This window comes from Bos taurus, chromosome 1 (assembly GCF_002263795.3).
Source record: "Bos taurus isolate L1 Dominette 01449 registration number 42190680 breed Hereford chromosome 1, ARS-UCD2.0, whole genome shotgun sequence".
NCBI lineage: Eukaryota > Metazoa > Chordata > Mammalia > Artiodactyla > Bovidae > Bos > Bos taurus.
The window spans coordinates 95,756,983-95,776,279 of NC_037328.1; the positions used below are offsets into that span (position 1 = coordinate 95,756,983).

Sequence of the window (19,297 nt, forward strand, 5' to 3'; positions counted from 1 at the left end):
CTCCTGCTTTGCAAGCAGATTCTTTACCAGCTGAACTACCAGGGAAGCCCTGAATGACCATCATCATAACCTAATTTTAGGACATTTTTGGCACCCCCAAAAGAAACCTTGAACCCATTCTCTCTCCCCCGCTCTCTTCCTCCCCCAGCGCTAGGCAACCACTATTCTGCTTTCTGCCTTTCTAGATTTTTCCATTCTGAACATTTCATTTGAATAGAATCATACAGGTGAGAAAGCTGGAAATTTTAATATGATGATCAAAGACCACTTCAGTGAACATGACCTGGTTACTCTATGGCCCCTGTCTTCTCAGCAGTGTCCTGAAATGTAAGATCGGTGAAACCAAACGAACTCACTGTTGTCACCTATTTACTAGATTAAATGGCTTATTCTTGTTTTCTGGAGTCCCTATATTTAATATTTAAATAAAAATATTTAGTATTCAAAATTTTTTAATATGTGGGAGTACATATCTATTAATATGTGATCGTTGTAGGCTGTGTTACAAAATTGTCAGTTTCGACCACTGCTTGTTGGTTGGAATCTTGAGTGAAAACTGGACTTCTGTAAGACTCAATTTCCTTATCTATAAAGTGAGGATTATAATACTAGTACTTACCTTTCAGAGTTCTTCTGAGTACTAAATGAAATAATTTATATATAAGGCCTCCCAGAATGCCTGATGCACAATGAGTGTTAAGTGAATGTTACCTATTGTTGTTATAGTGTCATTTATAATAAACTATAGAAGTTATTTTATTTCACTCTTTCTGACATCATCTATTCCTACTAAGGATTTGAGTTGGCTTGCAAGAATATTTGCATACCATTAAACACATACACCCACTCTCACAGGAATAAAAGCCAGGGATAAGATTACTAGAAGGACTATATTGAGGAAATAATAACCATAGTAACAAGAGCTAACATTTATAGATAGCAGGTTATGAATGGACATTTCTTTAGTGTTTTTCCTGATGAGCTGAGGGAATATTGCCAGATCAGAAATGGGCAGAGACATTCAAATAAGAGTCCCAGGCTAGGACCTGGGAGCTTGATGGTCTCTAGTCTACCTAGACTTACACCCCAAGTGTTAGACATAGCCAGATATGATAGCTTGGTTTTGTGTGGATACTCACAGTGTGAAGATGAGTTCTCCATCTCACATTATGGATAGCCACTGGTTATTAAGTGCTTACCATGAGCTAAGCTACAATTAGAACCCAAAGTGACTCCAAAACTAGATAATTATGAAGTAAACTTGTCTACTCCAGACAGCCAGTTTCTTTGTTAATAGTCCTTCTTTAAAGAATGTTCTTGTATATATTAAACTGAAATGTACAATCTCATAGGCACCCTGCTTTCCAATTCTTATAATACCTTCTACACGGAGAAGCAAACACCTAATCAGATTGTGCCCCAGATATCTGAAAACAATTGTCATGGTCCTCACCCTGCCTCACTCTGCTGCTCACACACGCAAGGATAATGTTATTGTTCTTTAGGTTAGGTAGTCCAACATACTATCACTGTTCATTTTTCTTGGAATGTTTTCTCTTCTATGCTCAGTGAGGGCTTCCCTGGTGGCTCAGTGGTAAATAATCCACCTTGGTGCAGAAGATCTGGGTTCGATCCCTGGGTCAGGAAGATCCCCTGGAGGGAGGGCATGGCAACTCACCCCGGTATTCTTGCCTGAAGAATCCCATGGACAGAGGAGCACGGCAGACTACAGTCCATAAGGTCGCAAAGAGTTGGACACAACTAAAATGACGGAGCATGCATACACGCATGCTCAGTGAACTCCTACCCAGCCTTCGAGATTCCTTGCCAGTGTGCCTTTCCAGCAGTAACCTTCCCCATACCTCAGGCTGAGCAACTCCTCCTCTGAGCTCCTAGTGCACTTCTCACACTCTGAGAATTAGCTCTTAAAAGCCTGTCTCCTCCCCTGGACTGTGAGCTTCTGGTGAGAGCTGTTAACCTTTGTGCTCCTAAACTCCATTCTACCACCTGACTCATGGTAGTTGCTCAACACTGTGGAAGAGAGAATTTTGATCTTATGTGAATTCCTAACTATACCTGGTTTTACAGAGTTTTCAATTATAAGAAATGTTTTTGACAAAAGAAGTTTAGGTAAACCTTGACTAACAGAGGACTGAGCCATAGCCTATGGCTTCTCTTGGACCCAAAGTAGCATCATCTGGGGAGTAAGACTGAGGCCCTTCAGCAGGTCGGTTACTTCACCTGGTAGAAGTATCCACTGATCACCTGATGTAAACAAGGCACTTGTTTGCTGCAAAAGGTTAACACCCACCACCTTTCATCAGAGACATTTAGATGAAATGATTGCAACATTGATGATGTAGTTGAATCACAAAGTTCACAATAAGCTTAAACCAGGGTTCATAAATGTTGATAAGTTACAGTCCAAAGTTACGCATCTGTTTTACTCTGGGATCTTAGCAGGTTTTCGTAGACTATGGATAAAAATTATTCCCTAAAGCATGGATAGAGGCTTAACTTAAGGTATGTAACTGGGGCGAGAAGGCCTACATCTGAAGGAAAGAATGTGGATCTCACCAAGGCTTTGCTATCATTTGTAAAACTGTCCTGCACCTTAAATGGACTCATTAGGTTTGAACCAGAACATTTAGCAGGTCAGGCCCTGGCACAGCCTCTTGCCGCCCGAGCTCAAGTCTGTCAGTTTTCATCTAAACTGCATCTTTATTTCCCATGTGAGTTGCTACAATGCTGGAACCCGAGTGAATCCATCTTCTTCTCCCTTTGCTTTTTGCCAGCTCCATGGTTTTGTGCTAGCTTTTTCCTAAACAGTGGAGCCCAAGCTGGTGGAGCCTGAGGGGGCCACTTCCGCTCAGGGTGGTCCCCAGAAGTCTGGCCTGGGTTTGCAGCCTCTGAGACCAAGAAGGAGGCTTTTCTGGAGCCAGCTGACATGGTGCCATCCAGGCACTGATGGAGCACTTCCTATTTTAGGAAGCTCTCCGTTCACCAGGACTCTTTCACTCCTAGAGAGCTCAAAGTGTTAGAAAGTTCTCCTTTATGTGGATGTGACAGGAGCTTCTCTAGAATATCCACCCTTGTGTTCCAGTTCTGTCCGCTGAAACCACAGAGGAAATGTATGCTGATACCCGCATTCTCATTTCTGTTCAGTTTAAAAACTCCAGCTTGTTTCAACCCTTCCTTATAATGTCGTGTTTTCAGATTTCTTCAACCTGGTCCCCATTCTCTGAGTATCCGTGGTTTGCCTTTGTTGTTCTGTGGCCTCAGTCAGGTCCAAGTGTAGACCGATCAGCAAGCTGGAATTGTTGGCTGCTTCTCTGGGTACTGAGCTTCCCAGGCAGCACTAGTGGTAATGAACCCACCTGCCAATGCAGGAGACATAAGAGATGTGGTTTCAGTCCCTGGGTTGGGAAGATCCCCTGGAGGAGGGCATGGCAACCCACTCCAGTATTCTTACCTGGAGAATCCCATGGACAGAGGAGCCTGGCAGGCTACCGTCTGCTGCTGCTGCTGCTGCTGCTGCTACCAAGTCGCTTCAGTCGTGTCTGACTCTGTACGACCCCATAGACGGCAGCCCACTAGGCTTCCCTGTCCCTAGGATTCTCTAGGCAAGAACACTAGAGTGGGTTGCCATTTCCTTCTCCAATGCATGAAAGGGAAAAGTGAAAGTGAAGTCGCTCAGTCGTGTCCGACTCTTAGCGACACCGTGGACTGCAGCCTACCAGGCTCCTCTGTCCATGGGATTTTCCAGGCAAGAGTACTGGAGTGGGGTGCGATGGCCTTCTCCGAGGCTACAGTCTGTGGGGTCACAAAGAGTCGGACATGACTGAGCCACTAACGCTTTCCCTTTCACTGCTGTCTGTAGAAGGGAGAACCGATTCAGACCAACTCTGCTGACTGTGGCATGTGTTCCCACCATTCTTGTTACTTCCTCCTCAGGAGCCCTGAAGTGAAGTTGGTTCATCCCAGATCCCCAGGGCTTTTGCACAAAACGGCTGCTAACCTGGGCAACCACTGTCTGTACCTGTGAGTGTTTAAACGTAAACGCAGATGTCTGCGTTTGTCCTTAGCAGTGAACCACTTTCTGTATGTCCCTTTCTCTGTATTTTTAACATGTGGTTACCAGATCAAAGACCATAAATACTTTGTGACTCTACAAACATAGTACTAAATTATGCTCCAAAGTGGGTGGATTTATGAACAGTGCCACTGGCAATGAGGTTGGGTTAGCACAGTTGTAGCTGGTTTTCAGTATGGTCCATTGCTGGCCTCATTGAGACTGGGAATTTGGGTCTCTTGTAGGAAACTCTTGTATATTTGATTCTCTCATGGGACCCCTCAGGCCTCTAAACACCCCATCGTTGACTGACTCAGGCCTGTGGGTTACACCTTCAATGCTTCTTGGTGTTAGTACATGTCTTCCTGTTTCTATAGTCTCTGGACTCAACTCTGAATCAGAATCCTTAGGACTGACTGCACTGCTCTAAACTTTGCTCTGCTTCCAGCTTGCCCTCTGACTTTGAGCATGCCCAAATCCTCTCTTTGTCTTTATTGTAAAACCCTGACTTATTTGATGGAGTTAGTATAGAATCTCTGAATTCAGAGGACAATTCTTTACGGTAACAGAATTAAGAGTTGAGTATTAAAAGCAGTTCTTTTTTCAGATACACTGGTGAAAGGAAGCCTTCCAGGAGATATCTGGATGGTTACTTAGCAAGAAATCCATTCTGATAGTTCTAGTTCTCCCTAGATGAAGACAGGAGGAAGTAGAAATTGTCAAGAATATATAGTTGAAAGTTTGAAAGAAAAGAAACTGCCTAGTAGATTTCAAATGACTGAGAGCATAGAACTGAAGAAGAGAATGGATTTCCACCTGTGTGGGGCACATTTAGTGCGGGAAGCATAGAGTTACGGCTAGGAAAGGACTGTAGTTTTTTTCTTTTAAAAGTGGGAATAAAGACAAAAGTGACCTGTATATCTCACTTCCTACTAAGATAACTTTTAGTCATGTGCGTGACTTTTAGTTATGTGGAGCTACTGGGGTTTTATAACTCTGTTTAAGTGAGTAAGAAATAGTGAGTAAAAATTAGCTCCTTCAGATGCTTCTTTAGATTCTGAGTCAGCACAACACAACTCATCTCTCTCATGAGAGAAGAGGTGCTGTCTTATACTTCTTGGCCAAAAATATAGGCCACTTTCTGTCTAGAAATGTAGGTGTGTGTTTTGAAAAGAAAGCCAGAAGCCATATTGAAATAGCTCAAATTTAAATCAAGATTTTTAAGCTCAAATTTAAGTTGATGTTAGTGTTGTGCTTAAAAAATGTGTGAATATTCAAAAGGATAAAGTTACCTTGTTAAGAACTGACTCTTGGATTGTGATCGAGTGGTAATATCTATCATCCAGGTCTTGAGTTTTATCAGTCCATAGCACAGCTCTGCCCTTAGCCTGATGAGAGATTCAGTATTTGCCAAAGTCTTTGTGTATTTTTATTTGCCACATGATATGTTCTTCTAAAAGCACAGGCTTGGCGATTTTAAGAGGGTGGGAGACTATAGATATACTCCCTATAGATTCAGCTGTTGTCTCATCAATTCTCTAGGCATTTTGCTGCTGCTGCTGCTGCTAAGTCAATTTTGCTAGGTCCTTTATAAATATCTGTGTGCCATTATCTAGGTGAATAAAGGTCCTGACACAGCTGTAGCAAGCTGGTTTTGTTCTCACTGACTATAACATTTCTATTGTATTTTCCTTCTCAGGCCTACTTTCCTCCTGTCATAACATGCCTTAATATCATTTTGGAGCTAGTCTAAATCAGTGCCTGTCAAACTGAGGTCCCTCTGAATCATTGAGTGTCTTGTTAAAACATGGATTCTGTTTCTGGGATATGGCTAAGATTCTGCATTTCCAGCAAGTTTCAGGGTGATGGTTACATTCAGCGGACCATTCAGGGTTTTGAGTTAACGAGGATCCCAAGGTTAATGCTCCTAGGAAGACAGGTGGTGGCAAAAAGCAAGCCATAAAACAAACATTAAATCGGAGGAGCCTCATATGTTCGTTAATGACTATGATTACTTTGGCCAATGCCCAGCCGAGTTCAGAGAGGCAGTAGTGCATAAATGCACGTTAACAGCTTTGGCCCTGCAGTCCACTTTCTGACACTCAGCAGCTGAGTCACATGGGCACATTACTAACCTCTCTAAACTTCAATTTCTGAATTTGTGATATGCAAGTAATATGAAAGTCTACTTTATAGGATTATTGTAATGATTAAATGATATCATGCATATGAAGTCCTTAGTGCTTGCTCAATGTTAGCTCTCTATAGTGATAATTCAGAAGACATTTATTGAGCATCTACTATATGCCTGGTATGTAGGTGTGTAAAAATTCAAAAGCAACTCTTTCCTTTCAACAGATATTGAATTCAGTTTTTGGAGAGTTCCCAGAGTTGAGATTGTATCTAAAACTTTGAATCTGAGGCCAGTGCTCTTCCTGCCTAATTCTGTGCCTGATTCATTGGCTGTCTCAGGCACCTTTAAGTGACACCTGTGTGCTGAGTCACAGTGGATTCAACATGTTTTAACTTAAAACCCAAAGTGAGTTATGTTTGGTTCCTTGGGTTTGAGCAAGTTATCTCTGAGGATAAAAATTGAAGGGTAGGTTTTTGTTTTGTTTTATATCATCTGGACTGTTCTGCTTGATCAGCTAAAACTGAGTGAGATCAGAGGATAGGCCTAGTTAATTTCTATTCCAGTGGATCATATTCTGAGCATACACCTACCTTCCACTTTGGTATCTGCCTTTTATTGTATTTTATTAATTCTTAAACTTTTTACTTTGTATTGAAGCGTCGCTGATTAACAATGCTGTGACAGTTCAGGTGTTCAGCAGAGACTCAGCCATGAGTGGTATCTACCTTCTGTCTTTGCATGAACGAACTTGTCTTTCTGAGAGCAACTAAAAACATTACACCCTGCCTCTTTCCCAAAAAGCACCCAGCAAGTGTGCGTACAAGGAGCTGAGTGTTGCCACTTTTCATTTATCTTTCGTGCCTTTCTTTCAAACCCCATCTTGAAAAGGAAATGATCACTGACTGAGAATTTGTCTTGTCTTTATCGAATTGTTTCCCTAGTCATTGAAACTTGCATGCCTTTTCTGAGCTTGTAATAGTTCTCTTTGTGATACATATTATAATTTCATGGATACTAGTTTGGCAGAAGCTTCTGGATGTGATTATTCTGTTTGTGAAAACATAATAATCTCACTGAGCAGAGTCTTCTGGTAGTGAAAACAGTGAAATTAAAGCAATATTCAAAGTAGAAATTGACAGATTGCTTTCTTTAAGTGTTTTGACAATATCTTTTCACCTTTTTTTTTTTTTGGTTATAAGTAGTAGTTTGCCTATTTTTGTTACAAGAAATATAAAAATGACTTTTGTTGCTGGTTATTCTGTAGGATCAAGGAAAATTACTTGTTCTTTCTTTGAGTATTGCTATGTGTTGATTGATTTTTACAACTCTACTTATTATTCCTGTCTTGGCAGATTTTATTAAAAACAGCTTCTTAGGGATATAATTTACAAGCCATAATTTTCACTTATTTAAAGTGTACAATTCAGAAGTTTTCAGTATATTCACAGTGTTGTTTTTGTAAATTTTTACTAGTACATTTTTCTTTTCTCTTTCCACTGGGTGTGTCCACCCCGCCTCCATATTACCATACCTTTAACAAATTTGGTTAATGCTTATAGTTTGGGGCAGATATAGGTGGCATAACAAGGAACTCTTGGAAACTACTAACTTAAGGCACTTCCTGATTACTCTATGGCTTTTTATTAACTTTATATTAGTGCTATTTTAATGATGAATTGATCATGTGTCAGCTGTGCCTGTGAGTCATTAGATCCAGCCTGTTTCTCATCTCTACTATCCTTCTTTCCCCTAACCCTCACCCTCATACGCATCCAGTTTAACTTGTTTACCTTAAATATTGCATCGTTTCTCAAAGGTGGCAGAACTGAGCTCTGATGGTTCCGCAAAGGCACTACTTTACGTCCCTGAGACTTATGTGGAAATCGCTATTGTCTACAGTAACTTTATAAAGAGAGCAGCGCCAGTATTCTGTTTAGCCCAGTATCTTTTTTATTTGGGAAACCACATTGGTTAGTTGGGGAGTAAAAAAGATAACCAATTGAAAATAATGTTACTTATCCTACAAAATCCCATTTTGAACAGCTCAAAATTATTGTCATTGAATACTTTTTAGCTCCAGGACTCCAGCATCGAGAGTGGGAAGTGAGAGGTGGCGGATGGAGACTTTGAGATAAAATCTAAATGCCTTAGCATCAGCTGCACTTAACCCTATGCCCAACTACACTGTACTTTTTTTCATTTCCTGAAACCTGTCATGATTATGGAGACAAAATATAGTGGTTAGACTGAAGATATATTTAGAATCTAACAGGACTTATTGTTTGGATAGAGAGTGTTAGGGAAAGAGTATGGCTGCAGATGAATTCCAGGATGTGGTTTATGCAGCTGCGTAGGTGATGTTCCCAGTTCATTCAGGAAGGAAGCCCAGAACGAGGAAATGTTTTGGGATTTGGAAGATGACGATTCTATTTGGAGAATATCAAGTTCACCCAAGTGGGACATTCACAGGTGGTTGGGTATATATATCTGAAGCTTAGGAAAAAGAATAAGGCTGGAAGGATTTACCACAAGGCCAGTAGACACCAGTGTCTGGGAATACAGAGATGGCTTCTTGTTCAGGGAGCTCCCAGTCTTCCAGAAGAGACAGAGGGCAAGTGGGAAGGAATGTGTTCAACGGTGGTATCACCTGGGAGCCATAAAAACACCAAAGAAAGGAAACAGGAATATGTATTGTCACCAAGTATTGCCATGAATGAAACCACCCCTGAGAGGTGAGGAGACTCTGAAAGGAAGATCGTGGGACCCTGAATACTACCAACATGTAAGAGTTGAGCAGATGAAGAACAGCCTCCAAGAAGATTTCATCTCAGTGGCTGAAGACAGAAAGAAAACTAGAAGAGTGTGGGAATGTGAAAGCCAAGAGAAGAGACTCTTCAGGAGGGCGTCAAGCAACAGAAAGGTGAAGTGAGATAAGAATAGAGACAAAGGCAAAGTGGAAAATGTTCTCAGTGGACTCATCTAGATGTGGTAGAAGCACTGAGGAGAGTCATCCGAACCAGCCTGCAAGGACAGGGAGGTTTCCTGAAGGAGGTGGCTCCTGGGACAAAGAATGAGTGACAAGAGTTAATTAGACGAAGAAGGAAATTGCAGTAAGGCAGACTCCAGAGGGAGCAGCCTGTTGGAAGGCTGAGAGGTCAGAGAGCATGAAACATGTGTGGTTTAGCCTAGCTGAGCGGGGTAACAGAAATCCTTCAAAAACTTGACTCAAGTCACAGCGAGAGAAATTGAGTGGAACATATATGTAATTGAGGTGCTTGTGAATATTTTAAACAGCAATAGGATAAAACAGTAAGCAAGAGAGGTTGATAAGGGACTTGATTAATCGAGTGATGAGAGGAGGGTTGGAAAGAAGCACAGATGGGAGATAGCAGATACGGAAGGAAGGGCATTATTCGGGGGGTTTAACAGTGAAGGAGGTAAATACACAGGTGAGGTGGAGAGTAATGAGAGTGTGCTTTTCACAGTGAAGTCAATTATGGGAGGTCATTTTGCTTCCCCAGCACACATCATGATGCTCAGCATATTGTGGTTGCTCCATAAATACATGTTGAGTGAATTATATCATCCTGAGTCGCTTGAGAAACCCACAAAGAGGCACGCCTGGAAAGCAAGATGGCTTGCCAGTCTGGCTGACACATACTGACTCTCTCCAATTCGCTGAGGTTTGGCAGCCTATCTTTGTCTGCCATTTCTTGTTAGCATTAATGCAATCCATGTGCTTCTCAGTGGTGTCGCAGAATTAGGTGTCATTAGAATAGCTCTGTTCCTTAGTGACATTCATAAGAGCAGCTATTTCTTGAGCAAAGACCAAACTAGTTCTTTCCCTGTGAAGCAGGCAGTCAGTCCACATGTATTGAACAGAGTCTGCCTGCAGCTGAGACAATAGCAACTTATCCTGCCTGTCTGGTCATACTCCTTACACATTTGGACATGGTTCACAGATGCATTATATGGAATGAATCTGGCCCAGAAACAGACTTGTGTTAGCATGTGGGGCATGAAAGAGGCCTCAGTTCTAGTCTTTCTTCTGCCTTCTCTGTGGGATCTTGAGCTTCTGTCTTCTTCTCAGTGCATCAAAGGATGTGAAGCCAAATGATTACCATTACTAGAATGGTAATTACTAGAACTACTAGATTCTCATGTGTGCTAGAAGTCACTGACCAGGGTTTGTATCCACTGGTTTCATCAGTCCAAAGATTGTATCCTCAGTTCTTGACTTCATTATTCACCTTGTTTTATGTAAAAAAAGTAAGAAGGCCAGTTTTTAATAACAGCAGCTTGCATGTATCTAGCACAAATTTGGTCCAGATATTATTTTTAGTATTTTATGAAAAAAGTGAAAGTGAAAGTCACTCAGTCGTGTCTGACTCTTTGCAACCCCATGGACTATACAGTCCATGGAATTCTCCAGGTCAGCATACTGGAGTGGGTAGCTGTTCCCTTTTTGGGGGGATCTTTCCGACCCAGGGAAGATCAAACCCAGGTCTCCCGCATTGCAGGCAGATTCTTTACCAGCTGAGCAACATGTTGACTGACTTAATCCTCACAACAATCCAATGCGGTAGGCATTACTACTCCCCCCACTTTATAGATGGGAAATTAAAGCACAAAGAAGATAAGTTACTCACATAGGTTCACACAGCTTATAAGTGGTGGCATGGACATTCAAATTTAGGTGTTCATTTGACTCTACCAAGCTGCCTCTCAGCTAGAATCCAGGTGGTAACTGGGCCAGGGACTCGGGTGTTTCCCTAGTAGGAAGGCTCCTCTGTATCTCTTTTCAGTCTGAAATAGCTGTTCTCTGTCATTTCACTGAGACTCATATTTAAGCCCTGGCCCATGCACACTGTAACTGAGAGACCAGGCAGAGTCTCAGCTCACTCACCTCGGTTGTGGAGATGAGAGTAATGCCTCCTGTCTAGGCTTCTGGAGTTCAAATGACATCAGGTCTAGAAGAATGTGTTAAAAGAAGGAGAAGGCTGTTGGTCATAATTTTAATAATTATTATTACCTGTGCTTATATATTTTTGAAGAATTTGTGAAACGAGTTTCACTGTATTTTAAAGCTTGGATTCCTAAAATAAAGGAAGGAACTTCCTAATTTAGATACCCAGTGCTTAGCTAAGGAGGGGAAATTTTCAAATGAGTTTATCAAAGCTTTCTTGTTTTAAAAGTTTAATCAAAGCAATTTTAATAGCTCCTCCAGAAAGAAAAACTCAAACAGAACTTCAGTTTTGATGACTTTTTCCCTTACCTGAACATCACTACCATTAATAGTGGACACCCCAACTTTATAGACAAGAGCCATGGAGCATCAAGGCCCTGTTTTGAGAGTTAGTTTAGTTGTCTCAAAAGAGGTCAAGTTTACTTTCAGTTCCATATGGGCCTATTTAACTTCATATTTTTACTGTTTTTTGAATTAATCCCCAAGTATGACCAAGAACCGTAGATGATAACTGTTGACTCTAAGGGAAATCAGGTTGAAGTCTACAAATATGCTTTCCAGAGGGTGAAGCAGTTTAAAATATCTTGCATATTGCCCTGTTAGTGGGTCACACCTATTGGCTGAATTTATAAAGAAGAGTGAATTTTTTTTTTGTAAGGAATGCAAAAGTCATTAACTATAATTGAATTAAGGATATTAGTAAAGTGTCACATTTGGCAGTTGTTTTTTTCCAATTGTTTGCTTTAAATGAACTATTTAAAAATAGGAATGTTTAGGGGGAAAACCCTATATACCTATAACATCCAGATTGAAAGAAAATGTCACTGATATATTAAGTCCTCTTTATACCTCTGATTATTCGCATAGAGGATACCCACCCTTTCTCCATAAAGGCAACCATGCTTCTAAAGTTGTCATATAGTTATTTACTTGATTGCTTTTTACATCATACTTCTACATACATTTATGTTAATAGACAACATACAGGATTGTTTTGTTTTTTAATTCTAAATACAAACTGTAAGCTGACTTTTTTTTCACCAAACTTTGTGCTGATACATTTATTTCCTCTGCTGTATAGTATTGATATCTTATTTAAAATATAACCCAACTATCCATTCTGTCTTTTCCAAAATTTGATAAATTTTTTTAGTCATTATTTCAAACCTTTGTGTATGTGTCTCATTTTCTCTCTGGCCTGACCTCCTGGGACTCAAATTATATAATTGTTAGGTCTTTTGGTATCATCATGTAGGTCACTGAGGCTCTGTTCATTTTTTAGAAATCTTTCTACCACTTTGTCTGTTCTTCACTTTGAATAATTTTGATGACTCAGTCTTCAAGTTCACTGATTCTGTCATTGCCATTTTGATGTTAAGCCCATCCACTGGGCTTTCTTTTTTGCTGAAATTTTCTACTTGTTCATTCATCAAAAACACATTTTCCTTGACATCCTAGTGCATGTTATGATATTTGCCTTAAAATCATTGTCAGTTAATTTCTACATCTCAGGATGGGCCTCCATTGATATGCTTTTCTCCTCAGAATGGATCACATTTTCCTGTTTCTTCTTTGTCAAATAAGTTTAGATGATATTGTAATTAATTATATTATAGACTGTGGATTTAGTTATGTTCTTTGCAAAGAGTTTGTTTGTTTTAGGAGGCAGTTAACTTGGTTGGAGTCATACTTCACGCTCCATATTTCCTGTGGTGAGGAGTAGCAGAAATCTCTACTGAAGTCATTTTAGTACTATCTGAGTTCTTTGGAGTGTACTCTTGAATACATGGGTCAAGGGTTGGCCTAAGCAGAACTGGGTGCTCCCTTTGTGTGGCTCTCTCCTTTCCACAGTTTCCCAATTTACTTTTAAACTGTTGTAATTGCCATTAAAACTGTTTCCTGGTTCTTAAGCCAGTACAATTATGGATCTTCTGTCTGAGTTTTAGTCATCCCACTTGGCGTGAATTAGGTGTGTCCTGGGACAAAAATAATGCCTTCGGTTTCTTCCCTGTGTTGATCCCTTTCCAGTTTCTGCTTGCTTTCAGTTGTTTTTTAGTCACTTATGTTTTACGTTTTGTCCAGAATTTAGAGTCATCTTCTGTGGGATGGCTGACCTAATAGAGCTACACCTGTATTACTAGAAGCTAGAAGTTGTGATCCTGAATGACTTTTATATGAAATTTCTTATTTTGTAGTTTCCACAGTTTCATGCGGTTCCTTTTCAGAACTGCTGGGTATGCTTCTTCTAGTCTCATTTAAACAGATTGTGCAGCTCTTTGAGGCTCTGCATTTTTGTAGGTGTCTCACTTCTATGTCCCTGCCTCCCATAGTCCTAGGATCATGTCTCCTTACAGTCACATGGAGACAGAAAAGTTATCTCAGACCCTTTATCTATGATCAAAACCCTTTGGGCCTTTTCAGCCTCAGTTCCAGGATACCCATCTGACTTTATTTCTTCACCTTTGGAAACTGGAATTTTTCTCATTATTGTTTTTGGTGCTGCTACCTCTGTTTTTATCCTTGACTAAGTATTTTTAAAAATTGATCTTCAATTTATTCAGCAGTTCCATGTTTGTAGTGGGAAATGGGCACCTGCATTAGCTTAATCCATTTTGTTTTCAGACAATTGTAGTACTTTCTATGTTGTTCTTAGTGGCAAACAAATAGACCATTCCCAGAATACAACTCTAGCTGCTAATTCCTTTACTAATGAGGGAACTGAGTTCAAGAATTGATATATGGAGTTTGGACAGAAGACTTGTAGCTCTTAGAATACCTAAGGGCATAGAAGGAACTAACATTGTTTCAGCATTTACTATGGCCTGAGCTCTGAGCTACTCACATCATTTAATTCTTATAATTCCTTACTTTAGTAGTATTATCTCCACTTTACACACTAGGCAATGGAAACTTCAAAGAGACATAAGTACCTTGTTTTTCAGCCTAAGGAGAATTAGAATTCAAGCTATTTGACTCAAAAATCACATACTTTCCATGGTACTCTGCTGTCTCAACAAATATTTTTGTAAGTATATAGAAGATTAAAAAATTGAGATTTTGCTGTGTTTACCACTGGTCAAGACAAAAGTTTGAGAGCTCGTTAGCGCTGTAGAATGTCTAGAGGAGTTTATACATGTGTGTTCGCCAACTTCATTCTTTTCATGGGTGAAATTCATGGGTTATCAGTGAAAATGCTTTCCGTGCTGACTCACACTAATGGAGGTTGTTTGCTAATTCTTTGGAGGGAAGTGAAAAAAAGGAATCGTAGCCTTTTAGACAGCTGGACAGAATTTTAATGATCAAGTCTATATGCGAGAACATAGTTTCTTCAGTTAAACAGCACTGCCATCATAAGATACACAGAACAATTTTAAGAAAAAGAAGCAACAAAAATAGAATGAATGATTATATGAAAACTCTTGAGTTAATATCTATAGTTTTTTGGTCAGTATGTATCATCAAAAACAACATTGTGCTCATTTAAAAAAAAATGTTTACTGTTCTGAGCCAGTGAAAGAAATTTTGTCTTAAAGTGATTTTAATAGAGATTAACTCTACCGTGGAAAAATGTTTATCTTGTTCATCTGTTGCTCACTCACCGAATCATTGGTGTTCTTAATCTCCCTTTGTAAGAAAAATGTTTATGTTGATATCATTTAACATAATTTATCAGCCAGAATGGAGTATGTTTCTATAAATTTATGTGCAGTTAGCTTCCTCTCCTGAAGACCCATCACAATGCTTGCATATTCTATTCTTGACCATAAAAACTTGAGTATTCATTTAACATTGAAGGATATTATTTTTAGAAGTCTGACCACAGTTTATAGCAATGTTAGTTACCTTTCTTTTTATAAACAAGAATGTTTCCTTTGGGATCCTTACTGGATTTAAGTCAGTTTATTGGCTGTACCAAGTCTCTCACTCATCATATCTAATAAGCTTATTAACAATCTTTGGAGTCAGGAGGGCCCCTCTTACGTTTTCTCTTCAATACAAACGTTGATATGTACATTGTGACTTATAGAGGCAGGAACAAATCTTATTTAGATATTGGCTCAGAATCATCACCTGAATACCCTTTGCATTTGGGCTAGGTTTTAATTTCCTGGTTGGGGTTCCTTAGAATGTGTTCTTTTCTTTGACATTTAGTGGTGCTGAAAGAGGAGTTTTCCTTATATAATGTACTTGCTGTAAAGTCCTAGATATAGAGAGTTGCTTGTTAATTTCAGTTTTTACATGAGGAAACTGAGTACTAAAGTCCAGGTTAGTAAGGCAAAGTCAGAGCAAACCAGGCAGCTGGCTCCCATCAGATTGCTGTGTGACCCTGAGCAAGTCACTTAAGCTGTCTGTGTCCTCAGTTTCCTTGTCTATATAAAAGGATATTAGAATAGAACCGTCTCCATAGGGCTGTTGTGAGGGTAGATTGAATTAGTGCATGCAAAACGCCTGTATCACTGCCTGGCACATGGTAAGCACCATTCGAGTTTACTTTTTATTGTTACTTTTAACTTCAGCATAAAATGAATTTCTGCAAGAGAGGAGATGGTTCAGTGGTTCATACTGGTTCTAACACTATCTGAAGCCAAGTTTCCTGGATAATAGAATCCGAGAGCAGCAAGAGAGAGAGGGAAAGAGAAGAGAGGCAGCCAAGTGTCGAAGGTGGTACATTCCTTGGCTGGCCACAGCTTCACGAAAGTTGGCCAGTGGTTTGGTCGCATAGGAGAGTTTCCACGTTGGCTGTTCAGTAGCAGTGTGCTCAGCACAGTCAGGCGAGGAGAGGGGAGTGGAGTACATCTTCCATTCTCACAGACTCTGTGGCTTGGTCCCCCATTGCCCCTTTGCCCCCTCTCCCTGCCTCCCCCAGCACACATGCACAAATTCCGAGGAAGCCAGGTTCCAGCCCCTGGTACTGTGCCTCCTCAGAAGCCTCAGAATGAAGCAGGCCTTCTGTCAGTCTAGCCAGTGGTGGGTGGAGCCAGAATGCTGGAGCTGTGATAAGTCCTGCGGGGTTGCACCATGGAGGCTGTGTGGAAGCCCTGCCCTTAGCCAGGAGGAAGTCAAGATGACTGGTGGCATTAGGAGAAGAGGTAAGAGTGGTGGTGATGGGCATCTCTAGTGAGCTAGAGGCAGAGGCCAGGGGCCACCCCCACCATTCACATCTGTGCACCCTCAGTAAGCTGCTATGGCTCCATGTCTTTGATTCTAAATGAGATTTTTTTGAGGATAAGTGATTCATGTAATGTGCCTTTAGTGCATGGCTTAGAGTTGTTGTTATTTAGGCACTAAGTCGTATCCCACTCTTTTGTGACCCCATGGACTGTAGCCCACCAGAATCTTCTGTGCATGGGATTTCCCAGGCAAAATTACTAGTGTGGGTTGTCTTTTCCTTCCCCAGGGGATCTTCCCAACCTAGGGCTGAAACCTGTGTCTTTGGCATTCACAGATTGGTTCTTTACCACTGAGCCACCAGGGAAGCCCTTGGCTCAGAATAGGTGCTCAATACATGACTGATAATATTTTCCTATTCACTCATATTTGAAATAGACATTGGTTTCTCTTAACACTTGTATTTGGCTCTGGAAATGAAGTATCTATTTAAACTCAAAGATATGACAGAAATGAACTAGAAAAAGCTGATATCACTGCAAAGAGGGTAATATTTAATCCTAGAATGTGTCAAAAGAAATGACTGAGAAAGCCTGAGGCAGAGAACAGAGGCCATCAAAGAGGTCAAAGGATTTAGGGAAAAATTATGGGAACTGAGAAATTATTTTCCTGCTAAAACTTGCTTTTGTAATTGTAGATTCATTTTTGTTTTTAGCTAGGGAAAAAGAAAAGAGAACGTGGTTTCCAATTTCTGTTCTGCGGACACAGGGAGTGAGATGTTTTGGCATCATTGTCTCCAATCTTGATACCTCAAGGGAGAAAAGCAGTCAGTGTTAGGCCAGATATTTATCCAAGGCTTACTATGATGTCACTGGAGTTTGAGTTTAGTACTTGAAAACACATTTATGATTTTTGCATTGCAGGGAGCATCAAATCATTTTGTACAAATCCTTGCTGTGTAAAATGTTTGGCGGGGGGGATTATGTAGTATGGATCTGCCAATTAATTTCATCAAAATGAAAACTCTTGGTATGAAACCAAGAAAGAAGGATGAATAAATGGGAAACTTCTGGGCTCTGGAGGCTTCAAGACCAGAGTAGATATGAAGCTCAAAAGGAGGATAGCCTTTGGGAAATAAACTTCCATCTCTGGGGACCATGTAAGTAATAGCAAGTCTGTCCTGTTTGCATTTTACAGAGGAGAACCCATGGAGGCTGTTAGTTGCCCAGATTACACTGATAATAAGGGAAGAATGAATTTAGGTCATCTGACCTATTCCCTGCACCACTGACATTTAATTATCTCTTCAAGGTTCAAAAAACCCTCCAGTGATATTTGTGTAACCGATGTTCTCAAAAAAATTCAAAGATCTAAGTAAACATTGAGTTGGGGTTTTTTTCCGATGTTATTTTCTCAAAATATATAAATTGGAATGTAAAATATGATAATACCATTTAGTTTATTCAAAGTCAGCTAAACTCAAAAAAATTTTATCCAAGGCTTACTGTGTCACCAGAGATTGAGTTTAGTACTTGAAAACACATTTATGATTTTTGCATTTCAGGGAGCATCAAATCATTTTGTACAAATCTTTGCTGTATAATATGTTTGGGGAGGTTATGCTGCTGCTAAGTCACTTCAGTCATGTCCAACTCTGTGCGACCCCATAGACGGCAGCCCACCAGGCTCCCTCGTCCCTGGGATTCTCCAGGCAAGAACACTGGAGTGGGTTGCCATTTCCTTCTCCAGATTATGGACCTTCCCAATCAATGGGGACCTATCAATTAATTTTATCAAAATGAAAAATGGGAAAACAAGAAATTCCCATGACTCCATTTGGTTTTAAATGATCTAATTATAATTCACTTCATATTCATCTGTTGTGATTTTTGATTTAGAAATCCACTGCATTTATTTTCCTTGGTAAGCAAACATCACATTTTGAAAAAAAAAATGGGGACAACTTTCTAAATTAGAAAGAGAAGCAGGAAGTAAATCACCATCATCTTCACAAAACAGAAGTTGAGATTTATTTTTATTATTACTATGCCTTTTTTCATTGTTTTATTCTAAGAGTGTGCAAAGTAAGGAGTACAAGTGTCCATCCATCCTGCCATTCCCCAGTTCCACTTCTGGCTGGTTAAGGAGCTAGACTTTGGAGTCAGACCAAGCAAGTTCAAGTCCAACTCTATCACTTCCAGCCAGGTGCCCCTGGACAAGCTGCCCATTTCTCATCTTAAAAATGGGAGTGACAATGGGACTCGGTTCCTAAGGTTGTTGTGAGGAGTCACCGAGGGCATACAATTCATCTTTTTGTATAGTGCCTGGCATGTAGTACATATTCAGCCAATATTAGCTAATGTTAATATTTATTTTAACATTAATAGTTGTAGTTAATATTATTATTCTTGTAGTTTAGCTAAGGCAATATTTATGCACGAATCTGGTAAGGAAAATATCTGTTCTCTTTGATGTTCTGCTTCCTGATCATGTTGAAAATTAAAGATCAGAAAACTCTAAATTTCTCTGATTTCACCATTAGATAAGTGTAGGTAATTATAATTAAATGTTCCCTGCAAAGATGTTTAATTCTAGTATTTAAAACCAGAAAAAAAAAAAAAAAAGCAAAACCATTTACTTCCCGGATACAGACGCAAATAGAAATAAAACACAGCTGCTGTTATCACTCTAAGGGCTCCATCTCTACTTGGTACCAAAAGAGATAATGATCTTGCAGTATGTTTATAAGGAGGTAACAAAATAAATTACATTATCTCAAGTGTACACATTGAAGGCTTTATCCTGTTGCTGGTTAAAATAGGCTATAACAACTGCTCACCCACCATTATAGATTATTTCAGATGAAAGAAAATATGGGATAATAAATTATGATTTGACAGCATAGGAGTGTCAGTGGCCTTGCAGCTTGATATTAAAGAATAAAACCAGCAGTACAATTGTTGGACAAAAACTCAACACAAAGCAGCCATGCACTCAAGTGAAGGCAGTGATGGAC

General features: G+C 40.0%; 1 protein-coding gene across 10 annotated transcripts in view; it reads left to right on the forward strand.

The window, feature by feature from the left end:
• The window catches only part of PLD1 (phospholipase D1), a 276,225-nt gene that overhangs the window by 69,603 nt on the left and 187,325 nt on the right, over positions 1 to 19,297 (forward strand). Inside the window, exon 1 of one of the 10 annotated variants that reach the window (XM_010801376.4) lies at positions 15,908 to 16,262. The gene's annotated coding sequence lies outside the window, so the exon portion shown is untranslated. 10 annotated transcript variants of the gene reach the window in all.